The following is an 11,127-nucleotide window of genomic DNA, read 5'->3' as shown; positions in this document are numbered from 1 at the left end:
CCAACCACGTGTTAGCCGTGCGGGCCGCCATTTTGGGCACCACCAGCCGCGGGGGAGACGCCATCTTGGACACCATTTCGGGACCAGGCCCCCGGCGCGGGCGAATACTACAGCGACCCACCGACCTCGACGATGGCCTCCATCACCCTGGACCAATCTAGGCCCCATCAACTAGCCAGGTCCATGATGAACGTAAAGGTAAATGGCTATGCCACAAATTGCCTTTTCGACTGCGGAAGCACGGAGAGCTTCATCCACCCCGACACGGTGCGACGCTACTCCCTATCGGTTATGCCCACACGCCACCAGGTCTTTATGGCCTCAAAGTCCCATACGGCGGACGTCGGCGGCTACTGTGTAACGACTCTGACAGTGAACGGCGTGGAGTACAGAGATTTTAAATTCCTCGTCCTGCCACAGCTCTGCGCTCCCGTACTGCTAGGATTAGACTTCCAGTGCCATCTGGAGAGCACCACGATGGCATATGGCGGGCCCCTGCCCCCACTTACAGTCTGCAGCCGGCAGAATTTAAACACGGCGCCGCGCAAAGTATGCAGCCTGTCCACCCTGAAGGTCAAACCCCCCCCCGTTGTTCGCTAACCTCGCCAAAGACTACAAGCCAATTGCTACTAAAAGCAGGCGGTACAGTGCCGGGGATAGGAGCTTTATTAAATCAGAAGTAGAAAGACTCCTGAGGGAAGGGATTATCGAGGGCAGCACCAGCCCATGGCGAGCCCAAGTGGTGGTAGTGAAGACCGGCGAAAAACAGCGCCTGGTTATTAATTACAGCCAGACGATCAATCGATACACGCAATTAGACGCATACCCACTTCCCCGCATATCTGACATGGTCAACCAGATAGCACAATACCGGGTATTCTCGACGATTGATCTGAAGTCGGCATACCACCAGCTCCCCATCAGGCCTGAGGACCGCCAGTACACGGCCTTCGAGGCGGACGGTCGCCTCTACCACTTCCTCCGAGTCCCCTTCGGCGTCACCAACGGGGTCTCGGTCTTCCAAAGTGAGATGGACCAGATGGTTGACCAGAACGCGCTGCAGGCCACCTTCCCCTATCTAGACAACGTCACCATTTGCGGCCATGACCGGAATGACCACGACGTCAACCTAGAAAAATTCCTCCGTACGGCCCAACGGCTGAATCTGACATACAACAGAGAAAAATGTATGTTCCGCACCACGCGCCTCGCTATTCTTGGCTGCGTGGTGGAAAACGGAGTCATCGGCCCCGACCCCGACCGAATGTGCCCCCTCCTGGAACTACCCCTCCCCCACAGCCTAAAAGCCCTGAAGAGATGCCTAGGGTTCTTCTCTTACTACGCCCAGTGGGTGCCCAACTATGCGGACAAAGCCCGGCCCCTCATCAAGTCAACCTCCTTCCCCCTGACGGCAGAGGCCCGTGCGGCCTTCACCCTCATAAAAGAGGACATTGCGAAGGCCACAATGCACGCAGTGGATGAGTCCATCCCTTTCCAAGTGGAGAGCGATGCATCCGACTTCGCCCTAGCCGCAACCCTTAACCAGGCGGGGAGACCCGTGGCCTTCTTTTCACGGACCCTCCAGGGCCCCGAAATTCGACACTCCTCAGTCGAGAAGGAGGCCCAGGCGATAGTGGAGGCTGTACGGCACTGGAGGCATTACCTGGCCGGTAAACGTTTCACCCTGCTCACTGACCAACGGTCAGTAGCATTTATGTTTAACAACAGACAAAGGGGGAAAATCAAAAATGATAAGATATTGCGGTGGAGGATCGAGTTATCCACCTACAACTACGATATCTTATACCGGCCCGGGAAACTTAATGAGCCCCCAGACGCCCTATCCCGTGGGACATGTGCCAACGCACAAGTCAATAGGCTACGGACCCTCCACAATGATCTCTGCCACCCGGGGGTCACCAGGTTCTTCCATTTTATTAAAGCTCGCAACCTGCCTTACTCCATCGAGGAGGTCAGGACCATAACCAGGAACTGCCAGGTCTGCGCCGAATGCAAACCGCATTTTTATAGGCCAGACAGGGCACACCTGATTAAAGCCACCCGCCCCTTCGAACGTCTCAGCGTCAATTTCAAGGGGCCCCTTCCCTCCTCTGACCGCAACACGTACTTCCTCAATATTATTGACGAGTACTCCCGTTTCCCCTTCGCCATCCCCTGCCCGGACATGACCAGCGCTACAGTCATCAGGTGCCTCAATGACCTGTTCGCCATATTTGGCTTCCCCAATTACATCCACAGCGACAGGGGCTCGTCGTTCATGAGCGACGAGCTGTGCCAGTACCTGCTCGAGAAGGGCATAGCCATGAGCAGGACTACCAGCTACAACCCCCGGGGTAACGGACAGGTAGAGAGGGAGAACGCAACGGTGTGGAAGACCGCCATGCTCGCCATAAAATCCAAGGGCCTCCCAATCTCCCGCTGGCAAGATGTCCACCCCGATGCACTCCACTCCATATGATCACTGCTCTGTACTGCCACAAACGCCACCCCTCATGAGAAGATGTTCGTCTTCCCCAGGAAATCCACCTCGGGGACATCACTACCGCCATGGCTGACGTCTCCGGGACCCGTCCTGCTCAGGAAACATGTGAGGAGCCAGAAGGCGGACCCCCTGGTCAAAAAGGTTCACCTCCTCCACGCCAACCCACAGTACGCCTAAGTGGCGTATCCTGACGGGCGGGAGGACACAGTCTCAATTCGAGACCTCGCACCCTCAGGTACCACCCGAAACACCATCGATCACCATCCACTACCTCCGCCCACCACCACTACCCACGACGCACCACCGGGGTGTCTACCACCAACTGACGACATGCCGGTGCCATCCCTACCCCGAGAGGACGACACGCCAGTGCTCCGTCCCACGCGAGAAGCGGCCACGGGCAAAGAACCGCCGCAACCGGCACCACGAAGATCATTACGGCAGACAAGACCCCCGGAGAGACTTTCGTATACAAACTTTTGAAACACTTCACCCCGCCGGACTCTTTTTTAAACGAGGGGTGAATGTGGTAAACCACTGCTAACTCTGTACATGTCTGTGTGGTAAACCACTGTTAACTCTGTACAGGTCCGGGCATGTCTCCGCCCCTGGCTCCACCCCTAAGCCCGGGTATAAAGGTGACTCACCACCCTTCCCCCGGGAGCTCTTAGGATGGATCCACTAGCAGAGGCATGCTCCAGTTCTTAGTCAATAAAAGCCTACTTCGTATAAGTTCAACTCGTAGTCTTTGGTGTTGTTGATAGTGCATCATACATGCTCCACGAAGAGTTCCAGCACCCCTGCTTGACCGGCTCAAGAATAAACTGGACAGAATGACCCCACTAGGAGTCATCAGGAAAGTCGAAGAGCCAACAGACTGGGTTAACTCCATGGTATGTGTAAAGAAAAAGAACAATGATCTAAGAATATGCATGGATCCAAAGGACTTAAATGCAAACATAAAATGTGAACACTACCAGATTCCCAAGCGAGAAGAAATCACCAGTGAAATGTCAGGTGCCAGATACTTTACAAAGCTCGATGCCTCACAAGGATTTTGGCAACTAAAACTGGATGAAGAGGGCACCAAATACTGTACCTTCAACACACCATTTGGCAGGTATTGTTTCCTCAGAATGCCTTTCGGGATAATATCTGCATCTGAAATCTTTCATAGAGCGATGGAACACATAATTGAAGGTCTGGAAGGAGTGCGGGTCTATGTTGATGACATCATCATCTGGGGCTCCACACTGAAAGAACACAATGAGAGACTGACTAAAGTGCTACAGAGCATACGCCAGAATGGACTGAAGCTCAACAAAGCTAAGTGTCAGTTTGGCGTCCAGGAAGTCACTTTCCTAGGAGATAATCTGTCTGGTAAAGGAATAGAGCCAGATATGAAAAAAGTAAACGCCATACTCAAAATGCCCCGACCCATTGACAAAAAAGGAGTGCTACGCATCATGGGGATGATAAACTTCATTGGAAAGTTCATTCCTAACTTGTCAGCCAAGACAGCCTGTCTGTGAGACCTGCTACATAAAACAAATGAGTTCACATGGACAGAAAGACATGAACAAGAGTGGATAAACCTCAAAACAGTGCTGACAACCACACCTGTACTCACCTTCTTTGACCCAACAAAAAGAATCAAGGTGTCAACGGATGCATCAAAAGATGGCCTAGGCGCGGTCTTGCTACAAGCAGAGGGTGAAGATTGGAAGCCTGTTGCCTATGCCTCCAGGTCTATGACTGATACTGAGTGTCGATACGCCCAGATTGAAAAGGAATGTCTAGGCTTGGTAGTTGGACTAGAAAAGTTTCATGGCTACATATATGGACTTCCCACCTTCACAGTTGAGACAGACCACAGCCCTCTGGTTGCCATCATAAAAAAAAACCTGAATGAGATGTCTCCAAGGATTCAACGACTCATGATGAAGCTGCAAAGATATGACTTTGAACTGATCTACACACCAGGCAAATACAGTGTTAGCAGATGCACTATCCCGAGCACCCACAATGAGTCATGTGAGCTCTACTGAAGAAGACGTGGATGTTCATGTGAGTATGGTCACTGCTGCGCTGCCTGTGTCAGACACAAAATCAAAGCAAATAGCAGAAGAAACAGTAAAAGATACAATATTACAAACAGTAATAGAGAACATTCATCATGGTTGGCCAAAAGGTTCCTGTCAAAAATATTTTCACATAAGGTCAGAATTGAGTGTCGCAAGTGGACTATTACTAAAACAGAACAGAATAGTCATTCCACAGGCTCTACGTCAAGACATGCTCAAAAGGATTCATGAGGGACACCTCGGAATTGAAAAATGCAAGAGAGCAAGAGACACTGTTTATTGGCCTGGCATAAATAAGGACATTGAGAACATGATAGGCAAATGTGAGACATGTCAGAAACACCAAAACAAACAAAGGAACCAATGTTAGTAGCTGACATACCAACAGCACCATGGCAAAAGGTTGGTATGGACCTTTCTCATTTAAAAGGTAAAGACTATCTAATAGTGATTGACTACTATTCTAACTATCCTGAGATGGCGCTGCTCTCAAGCACCACAGCAAGCAGTGTCATAATGCATGTGAAATCCATCTTCACCAGACATGGAATTCCCAGGATTGCCGTTAGCGACAATGGTCCGTGCTTCAACTGTAAGGAGTGGCAACAGTTTGCAGCACATTATGACTTTCAGCACATCACATCCAGTCCTTTGTATGCTCAGTCAAATGGTAAGGCAGAGAAAGGTGTTCAAGTTCTCAAGCAGCTACTGAAGAAAGCGACAGAAAGCAAGTCTGATCCTTATCTCGCCCTGCTGAGCTACCGAGCCTCACCTTTAGACTGTGGTTCTTCACCTGCTGAACTACTAATGGGCCGCAAGTTGCGCACCATGCTACCCTGCTGTGCAAAAGAACAGCAAAGTGAGGAACTGAGACAGAGACTTCAACTGTTAAAGCTGAAACAGAAATCATACTATGACAAGTCATCCAAAACTCTAAAACCATTGACAAGGGATGATGTTGTCAGGATTGAGGATCCAGATGCATGGAACAGGAAAGCTACAGTTCTTGAGGAAGTAGGACCAAGGTTAGAACTGAGGAAGGACAGATTCTCAGGAGGAACCGCCGTTCCCTCCTAAAAACACAAGAGACTATTCAAGAGCAGATTGATGACAATGCCGCAACTGCATCTTGTCATTCACCACCAGAACAATCTCATGAAGACACATCAGACTTACCTGTGTTGAGAAGATCCACACGTGAAGTAAAAAAGCCTGATAGACTTAATCTTTGAGTACAATGTAAAGCTTTGAAAATGTTTATGTTTATAGAGCACTAACAAAAGTGTTACTGATATTATCTTTATTGTTTTCTTGAAAGTTGATTGATATTGATTTTGTTAAAACTCAAAGGGGGGTGTAATGATCAATAACATGTCATTCTATAGTGGACACTAGGTGGAGCCGTAGAGCTGTATATAGCTATATGTATAAGACTACACTACCCATGAGGCACTAGGCTACCCAGAAGGCAGCAGTCAAGATGGAAGCCTCTACAGATACTGTACCTAGCCCACATTTGCTCAATAAAAGTGTTTAGCAAAAGCTAGCTGTGTTCATAATAAGAATGTCTATTTATTAATGAACATAAGAGTGGCTGCTGCCTGGAAAGCGGGCATTGACGGCTAGGATGAGCTGCCCGTGGTCACACACCAACTGCACGTTGAGCGAATGGTAGCCCTTCCAGTTGCGGTAATCCTCGGCATTCTCTAGAGGTGCCCGCAAAGCCACATGCGTGCAGTCAATGGTGCCCTGGACCATGGGGAAGCCCGCTATTCCTCCAAATCCCACTGCATGCTCTTGCTGCTTGTCCAGGGTCATGGGGAAGGAGATGTACTGACGTCTCCTTCTGAAAAGGGCATTGGTCACCTGGCGGATGCAGCAATGTACCGCTAACTGGGAGATGTTGGCAATGTCCCCAGTAGTGGATTGGAAGGAGCCGGTGACATAGAAGTTGAGAGCCACCGTCACCTTCACTGCCACCGACAGAGACGTCCTGCTCCTCAGCTGTGGCTGCAGATCTCTGCGAAGCAGGTGGCAGATCTCAGTGACCACCTCCCTTCTGAATCGCAGCCTCTGAACACACTGCTCCTCAGACATGTTCAGATATGAGAACTGCTGGCGGTATAGCCTGGGTGGGTAAGGCCTCCTGTTGGCCCTTCTCCATCTGGCCATGACTGGCACTCTCTCACGGCATTTCTGAGCCCTTTGAATGCAATGCAGTAAGCCAACGTTTCCACCCATTGCAGCCCCCATTATATGTGGCGACTCAAGGCTATGGCACTGAAAGTTAAATCCAAATGCAAAGCTCTGGCCTGAAGCCAGAAGTACCTGTGCGAGCGCTGAGTCAAAGCAGAAAGCTCTCTCCCTTTGTGTCTCTCCAAATATCCCTCTCTCACACAGCATTGCCACAAAATGGCTGCCACTTATAATGCAGGAGGAGTCCCCTTTAAATAGCGCGCCCCGCAGCGACTGGGAACTGTTCCCCTCCACCAGTTGCTGGGGGCGCCAGGCGCACAGCAGGGCGGCGCCACTGAAGTTCCGGTTCGGGGCGCACCAAGAGCGTTGCACCATGAAATGACGTCAGGATCGGCGCGCGCAGCTGAGCGGGCGCTGCGGTTTTGCGCTGCCGCTAAATCTTGAGTGAAGTTCGCGAGAGGCGCAGATCACGCCGCGCCCGGGCGCTAGCCGCTTAGCGCCCCACTTCTCCTCCTCCTAAGGCGCTAGCGGCTGGCGCTAACAACTGAATTTCTAGGCCAAAGGGTTTATTAAATATAATTTGATGAAGAGAATGTCTCTCTAAAATATTTGGTGTGTACCAGTCTATAAAAACTCTAGTACACCTCAATATGGCCAACCAGCATGAACAATATTGGAAGCCTGTGATATAAACTGTACAGAAGCCTCACCAAAGCACCAAAAGGAAATTAAATTAGCATGCCTGCCTATAATGTCACTGGAATGCCTGAGCATCTCCCCAGTTGCATAGTAGCCATTTGGAACAGGTAGTGAAGGGAGGCCTCAATTTTAAAAAAAATTGAAGGCCCCAGGCCCTTTGTCACCCCAGCCTAGTGCCTTGTGTCCTGTGCCACTGCTACCCCACAGCAGAAAATGCCACTGGTGCTATACAATCAGCCAGCAGCCCTTGACTAACTGCTGGTGTGCACAATTCCAGCCATCTCCACCGCCGCATCATGCGTGATGCACCCAGAGTGCAAGAAAAGTATTCAAATGAGCTGACCTTGTGTTACCCTGTGAGATCAGCTCATTCCTGCAAGGAGTGCCTGAACAGCTAACGTAGTACCATTATTCAAGAAGGGTAGCAGGGATAAACCAGGGAATTACAGGCCAGTGAGTCTAACATCTGTGGTGGGGAAATTATTGGAAAAAATTCTGAGGGACAAAATTAATCTCCACTTGGAGAGGCAAGGATTAACCGGGGATAGTCAGCATGGCTTTGTCAAGGGTAAATCATGTCTAACAAATCTGATCGAATTTTTCGAGGGGGTGACTAGTGGGGTGGATGAGGGAAATGCTGTGGATGTGGTGTACATGGACTTCAGTAAAGCTTTTGACAAAGTCCCGCATAGGAGACTGGTCAAGAAGGTAAGAGCCCATGGGATCCAGGGTGCCTTGGCGCGTTGGATCCTAAACTGGCTGAGTGGCAGGAGGCAGAGGGTGATGGTCGAAGGTTGCTTTTGTGACTGGAAGCCTGTGTCCAGTGGGGTACCTCAGGGATCGGTGCTGGGTCCCTTATTGTTTGTGATCTACATAAATGATTTGGATGAAAATGTAAAAGGTATGATCAGTAAGTTCGCAGATGACACGAAAATTGGTGGGGTGGTAAATTGCGAGGAGGAAAGCCTCCGGCTACAGGACGATATAAACGGGTTGGTCAGATGGGCGGAAAAGTGGCAAATGGAATTTAAACCTGAAAAGTGCGAGGTGATGCATTTTGGACGGACAAATAAGGCAAGGGAATACACAATGAGTGGTAGGACCCTAGGAAGTACAGAGGGTCAGAGGGACCTTGGTGTACATGTACATAGATCCCTGAAGGCAGCGGAGCAGGTAGATAAGGTGGTTAAAAAGGCATATGGGATACTTGCCTTCATTAGCCGAGGCATAGAATATAAGAGCAGGGAGGTTATGATGGAGCTGTACAAAATGCTGGTGAGGCCACAGCTGGAGTACTGTGTGCAGTTCTGGTCGCCTCACTATAGGAAGGATGTGATTGCTTTGGAGAGGGTGCAGAGAAGATTCACCAGGATGTTACCTGGGATGGAGCGCCTCAGCTATGAAGAGAGGCTGGACAGGCTGGAGTTGTTTTCCTTGGAGCAGAGAAGGCTGAGGGGGGACCTGATTGAGGTGTACAAAATAATGAGGGGCATAGATAGGGTAGATAAAGAGGAACTTTTCCCCTTAGTGGGGGGGTCAATAACAAGGGGGCATAGATTCAGGGTAAGGGGCATGAGATTTAGAGGGGATTTGAGGAGGAACTTTTTCACCCAGAGGGTGGTTGGAATGTGGAACTCAATGCCTGAAAGGGTGGTGGAGGCAGGAACCCTCGCAACATTCAAGAAGCATTTGGATGAGCACTTGAAATGCCATTGCATACAGGGCTATGGACCAAATGCTGGAAAATGGGATTAGACTAGACAGGGATGGATGGGCAGCGCAGACACGATGGGCCGAAGGGCCTCTTTCTGTGCTGTAAAACTCTATGACTCTATATGCGTCAGTACCAGCACAGTGCACAGACCGTATTAATGGCCCCAATGAGGACCTGATCTCAGTCAGGTCACCATCAATCGGAGGATGGGTGAATCATAATCAATCACTTTTGTGCATCTCTTGTGGTTACAGAGACAAGCAGAGGCCTGGACCAAACTGAATACTCATTTTGGGGCCAAAAAGTCAGGGGGTGGGGGGGGAAGAGTGGAATTTGGAATTTTTGGTTTCTTATTGAAAAAGTACATTAAACACTAAGTACAACAACAATGGCCCAGAAATTAGTGTCCCAACGCGTGAGTAAGCACCGTGTACTCACGCGTGGGACCGATGGAATTGCCGGTTTTCTGCATGCACAGTGCATGCGCGGGAAACCAGCATTTCTGATCCTCTGAACCAAGGGGTTCAATGGTCGAACGCGTGCACGCAGGAGTCTGCGCGTGAGCATTGAACTTCCTTTTTTTTTCCAGGTTTGCCCGTGCGTGAAGGCCTCCACTTTTTACACTTTAAAAAAGCAGACGTAAGGACTTAATTTTTTTTAAAGGTAAGTGGTCTATTAATTAAAATTAGAATTTTTTTTTCCACAGGTTTATTATTTTTAAAGACTTTACAGTAAGGTAAGTGTATTTTTAGCCCCGATTTTTTATAAAATTTTTTTTTCAAAAATTTAAATTATTGTTTAAAATAGTTATTTAAAGTTATTTATAGTTCATTTAAATAGTGTGATTTAAAAAAAAAATTATTTCAAGTTTAAGTACTGTTTTGGGTGCCCGGAGTTTTCATGAGTTTGACAGTTCTTACTGTCAAACTCATGAATGAACTTTTGCATCCTCCGATTGGTTGCCCAGTGCTCACGTGATCCCAGCCGACGCATCGCACTAAGTACGCCGCTGGATCATGCAAGCACAGCACGCCGGGAGCTGAACCGGGCCACAGACAGGAAATCCACGCAGACCCAGGCTTCAACTGCCGGCGCGCTAGGTAAGTGTAGGTCGGGGGCTTGCACCCGCGGGAAGCCCCCGACACGAATTTCTGGGCCAATGTTTTTAATAAATAAGGTTCATATGTTAATGTTGAACAATATGAGCAGTGTTCTTTATTGTCATTCCCTTTATAATTTTAAGGTTCATAATTTTGACAAATAATTCATTATTGAAAACTATAACTATATTCTTGTTAGAAAATGACATAACTTGATCACCTGCAAAATGCCAGAAAAAGTCAGTATATAAAGGATAATGTACGCACGATGGGCAAACTGCTTGTGTTTACACTAGGAAGCAACATCTATTCTGTTCCTATCTTTTCATAAAATATAGAACATAGAAACATAGAAGATAGGAACAGGAATAGGCCATTTGGCCCTCGAGCCTGCTCCGCCATTCAATGCGATCATGGCTGATCATCCAAATTCTGTACCCTGTCCCTGCTTTCTCCCCATATCCCTTGATCCCTTTAGCCTTAAGAAATATATCTAACTCCTTCTTGAAGATATTAATGAATTGGCCTCAACTGCCTTCTGTGGTAGAGAATTCCACAGGTTCACCACTCTCTGGGTGAAGAAATTCCTCCTCATCTCAGTCCTAAATAGCTTACCCCTTATCCTTAGACTGTGTCCCCTGATTCTGGACTCCCCAGCCATCGGGAACATCCTTCCTGCATCTAGTCTGTCTAGTCCTGTTAGAATTTTATAAGTTTCAATGAGATCCCCTCTCATTCTTCTAAACTCTAGCGAATACAAGCCCAATCGACCCAATCTCTCTTCATACGTCATTCCTGCCATCCCAGGTATCAGCCTGGTGAATCTTCGCT

This window comes from Somniosus microcephalus, chromosome 8 (assembly GCF_052327205.1).
Source record: "Somniosus microcephalus isolate GS21.2 chromosome 8, FLI_Smic_1.0, whole genome shotgun sequence".
NCBI classification, from domain to species: domain Eukaryota; kingdom Metazoa; phylum Chordata; class Chondrichthyes; order Squaliformes; family Somniosidae; genus Somniosus; species Somniosus microcephalus.
This window is presented reverse-complemented; position numbering follows the sequence as displayed.